The sequence below is a fragment of the Capricornis sumatraensis genome, chromosome 2, assembly GCF_032405125.1.
Source record: "Capricornis sumatraensis isolate serow.1 chromosome 2, serow.2, whole genome shotgun sequence".
NCBI lineage: Eukaryota > Metazoa > Chordata > Mammalia > Artiodactyla > Bovidae > Capricornis > Capricornis sumatraensis.
In genome coordinates, this window is record NC_091070.1 from 98,115,122 (window position 1) to 98,120,346 (window position 5,225).

The window sequence follows — 5,225 nt, forward strand, 5'->3', positions numbered from 1 at the left end:
TCAAATTACCTAGCAATCAGTTACCTACATGTTTAGGATTTTATTGATTTTGAAAAATAGTCAAGATTTTGCATGAGTTGCTGCTTGGAAAAATTGCTGTGGTAGCTACTACACACATTATTTTCAATAAATGTCTGCTGTGTACCCAGAACTCAGAATATGAAAAGAGTTCAAAATAACAAGAGAATAAAAGATATAAAATATAGGTATGCATTTATATGTGTGTGTATGTATATATATATGTGTGTATATATATGTGTGTGTATATATATATATATATATATTTTTTTTTTTTTTTTCCCCAGACAGGGGCAACAGAATAGATGAGACAGAAGTAGTTTCAGAAGAAAATGCTCTTGAGAAGAAGACAGTCTGGAGTCTATAGATCCAGGTAACTAAATTAACAGAAAGCAACTCCAAAAATACAAAAGATTGAACTATAAAAGTCATTAGAAATAAAAATAACATCAAGAAATATGCCTAGTTACTTACATATTCTACTAAAATCACTTTCCTGTTAGGAAATGTAGCTTATTAGAAAACAGATTTTTTTTAATTCCAAATTTATGATTTGAATTCTCCCTCCCCAACTATACATACACATAAAATTTACATTTAAAAGGCAGTAAATCCATACTAATAAAGATAAAACACAACAATTATGAAAGTAAGAATTGTTTTTATCACAAATATGGATGGCTTTCTGAAAGATAAAAAGCACAACAGATTATAGTTGCAGATAAACCAGAGCAGAGAAAACCAAAATGCAAAGTAAGCACAGGGCAAGCCTTCAGCAGAAGTAGAGGTTATTCCTTCCAGGAAAGCTCCAGGCTCAGAATTGGCAGGAACAGAAGCCAGATGGGCAGTGAAGCACCATTAAAGGTAATTAAGTACAGGACTGCCTTTGACAGCTGGATCCCACAATCCATCTTCTGCCCAGCAGATACAGAAGTGGCCTATAGCATCTGCCCTAGGCCAGAATGCTGAGCACTGTTGATACTGCCCAAGTCTAAACAAAGGGAAGGGGCGCTTGGCTAGTCTACTTCTAGTTAGAGCCCAAGCCAGCTCCCCCAGGAGTGAAATACACACCCAACTGTACAGGACCTGTACGGGGGACCTCCCACACACACTAGAGGGAAGCTCACCAAGAAGCAGCACTTAACCAACTACAACGGTGCCTACTGTGCATGCTCCAGCAAAGGGTCAGTATTTGAGGTGAGCATATAAATATCAGCTGCCTGTTATAATCATCACAAAAATAAATGCAAAACTGAAAATAACCAGTCATTTAGAGAAAGTAACCTGAGAGAGATCCAACCAACTGAACAAAACTACTGAAGAAAAATTCTACTAAAGGTTTTATTAAAGAGCTGAACAAATGGGGAGATAAACCATGATAATGGAAGGGCGGGGGATATTGCAACTTTCAATTATCCCCCAAACAATATATATAGTCTGAATAAAATTCCAACAAATTTTCCATGGAATATAAAAAATTGATCACAAATTTCTTAGAAGAATAAATGTGCAAAAATATTCTTAACTAACAATTTAGGGGAAAAAAAAAAACAAAAGACAAATTTTCTACCAAATTCCAAATTTTACTCTGAAGATTCAGGAATTAAAACAGTATGGTATTTGAAATGGACAAATAAGTGGAAGATAATAAATAACCTCAGATATGCAGATGACAGCACCCTTATGGCAGAAAACAAAGAAGAACTAAAGAGCCTCTTGATGAAAGTGAAAGAGGAGAGTGAAACAGTGCACTTAAACCTGAACATTCAGAAAACTAAGATCATGACTTCTGGTCCCATCACTTCATGGCAAATAGATGAGGAAACAGTGGAAACAGTGAGAGACTTTATTTTGAGGGGCTCCAAAATCACTGTAGATTGTGACTGCAGCCATGAAATTAAAAGACGCTTCCTCCTTGGAAGAAAAGCTGTGACCAACCTAGACAGCATATTAAAAAGCAGAGACGTTACTTTGCCAACAAAGGTCTGTCTAGTCAAAGCTATGGTTTTTCCAGAAGTCATGTATGTATATAAGAGTTGGACCATAAAGAAGGCCGAGCACTAAAGAATTAATGCTTTTGAACTGTGGTGTAGGAGAATACCCTCAAGAGTCCCTTGGACTGCAAGCAGATCAAACCATCCTAAAGGAAATCAGTCCTGAATATTCATTGGAAGGACTGATGCTAAAGCTGAAGCTTTAATTCTTTGGTCACCTGATGCAAAGAACTGACTCTTTGGAAAAGACCCTGATTCTGGGAAAGATTGAAGACAGGAGGAGAAGGGGACGACAGAGGATGAGATGGTTGGATGGCATCACCAATGCAATGGACATGAGTTTGAGTAAACTCTGGGAGTTGGTGATGGACAGGGAGGCCTGGCATGCTGCAGTCCACGGGGTCACAAAGAGCTGGACATGACTGAGTGACTAAACTGAACTGACTGAATAGCTATTTGAGAATTAAGTATATAATAAAGGTAATATTTTAAATAGAAAGAAAAGGACAAACTAGTAAATAAATACTATGAAAAAAATGGAGTAACAATTTGTGGAAAAAAATAAGTTTATTTTATATAACAGTTTGTAGCACAAATTCCAGAGGGATCAAAAATTTAAATATAAATAATAGGAGAATAAATGTGCTAGAAGAAAAAGAGTAAATATTTTAATCATCTTAGTGTGTGGATAGTCTTTCCTAACAAGAGAAGTAATTAAAGACTGACATCAATTTGACTACATAAAAAGCAAAATTATTTATGCAAAAATAAATTTGATAAGAATAACAGACAATGAACTGAAGGAAAATTCAACAAATGAGCATATTAACACTCACATAAAGTATTCCTATAAATAAAAAATAAATGGATTAATAATCTAATATAAAAAGGGGCAAAAAACACAACAGATACATTACAGGAAATGATGCAGAAGTTTGATCAACATACATTAAGCAAAGAAATGCAAATTAAAGCAGTAAAATTAATTTAAATTGGAAAGATTAATGATTTATTTCATAGAGAGTATAAGGGAAAAAACAATGTAATACTTGGTTGATAACAGTGTTATTAGAATAACTTCTTTGTGTGGTATTTGGCAATATTAAGGTGAAAATTGTGTGCAAAATTCCAGTACTAGGATTTATCCCATAAAAATACTTACAAAATAGTGAAAGAATATTGATTTCAACATATTTGTAACAGTAGAAAACTGAAAAGAAATTAAGCTTCATCAGTAGGTATTAACTAATTACAGTATCATTCAGTTCAGTCACTCAGTCATTTCTGACACTTTGCAACTCCATGGACTTCAGCACGCCAGGCTTCCCTGTCCTTCACCATCTCCCAGAGCTGGCTCAAACTTGTGTTCATTGAACCAGTGGGCTACAGACATCTAGTAGGTAGAAGACAGAAGTGCAAATAAACATCCTATAATCACCAAATAGCCTCCTGCAACAAAGAATTATCAAGCCCCAGATGTTCATATTGCCGAGTTTAAGAAATCATGCTCTACATGGAAAGATTCCCTTGATATAGTAAGAGAGGGAAGGGAAGCCAAGTTGCACAACGGTATGATATATATTGTAGTACAAAAATTTTTACAAATTTTCATAAATCAGAGGTGATAATAATTTATTGAGTATTAAATTTAAAGAAAGTCTCATAGAATACTTAACTCCACTGGCAAAAGCAATATACCCAAATTCTAAGTCAGGCTTATCATTTTTACTCTAAAAATTCCCTCTTCTCTGTCTCTGGCCAAATGCAGAATATAAATTTGAAATTTTTCATTGAGCAGAACAATTTTCTAGAAAAACAGAAATTACCAAAATTGTTTCAAGAAGATGTATCAGTAATAATGTTATTGTTGTTCATTTGCTAATTTGTGTCCGATTAATTGCAACCCCATGGACTGCAGCATGCCAGGCTCTTCTGTGCTTCACTATCTCCCAGAGTTTGCTCATGTCCACTGAGTCAGCTGCTGCTGCTGCTGCTGCTAAGTCACTTCAGTCATGTCCGACTCTGTGTGATCCCATAGACGGCAGCCCACCAGGCTCTGCAGTCCCTGGGATTCTCTTGGCAAGAACACTGGAGTGGGTTGCCATTTCCTTCTCCACACTGAGTCGATGACAGTATCTAACCATCTCATCCTCTGTTGCCCCCTTCTCCTTTCACCTTCAATCTTTCCCAGCACCAGCATCTTTTTCAATGAGTTGGTTATTGACTTCAGGTGGCCGAAATATGGGGGCTTCAGCATCAGTCCTCTCAATGAATATTCAGTGTTGATTTCCTTTAGGATTGACTGGTTTGGTTTCCTTGCTGTTCAAGGGACATGCAAGATTCTTCCCCAGCACTACAACTTGAAAGCATCGATTCTTCAGCACTCAACCTTCTCTATGGTCCAACTCTCACATCTGTACATGACTACTGGAAAAAAACTGTATCTTTGACTAGATAGACCTTTGTCAGCAAAATGATGTCTCTGCTTTTTAATATATTGTCTAGATCTGTCTTAGCTTTTCTTCCAAGGAGCAAGCATCCTGTAATTTCAAGTCTGCAGTCACCATCCTCAGTGCTTGTGGAGCCCAAGAAAAGAAAATCTGTTACTGCTTCCACGATTCCCCCTTCTATTTGCCATGAGGTGATGGGACCAGATGTCATGATCTTAGTTTTTTACACACTGCATTTCAGGCCACTTTTTCACTCCCCTCTTTTTCCCTCCTCAAGAGGCTCTTTAGTTCCTCTTTGCTTTCTGCCATTAGAGTGGTATCATCTTCACATCTGAATTTGTTGATAATTTCCCAGACAATCTTGATTCCTGTATGTGCTTCATCCAGCCCAGCAGTTTGTATGTTGTACTCTGCATGTTAAGTTAAATAAGCGGATGACAATATACAGCCTTGATGTACTTCTTTCCCAATTTTGAACCAGTCAGTTGCTCCATGCCTGGTTTTAACTGTTGCTTCTTGACCTGCATACAGGTTTCTCAGGAGACAGGTAAGATGGTCTAGTACTCCCACCTCTTTAAGAATTTTTTACAGTCTGTTGTGATCCATGCAGTCAAAGGCTTTATCGTAGTCAATGAAGCAGAAGTAGGACTCCCTTGCTTTCTCCATGATTCAACAAATGCTGGATATTTGATCTCTTGTTCCTCTGCCTCTTCAAAATCCAGCTTGTACTGGAAAGTTTTCAGTTCACATATTGCTGAAGGCT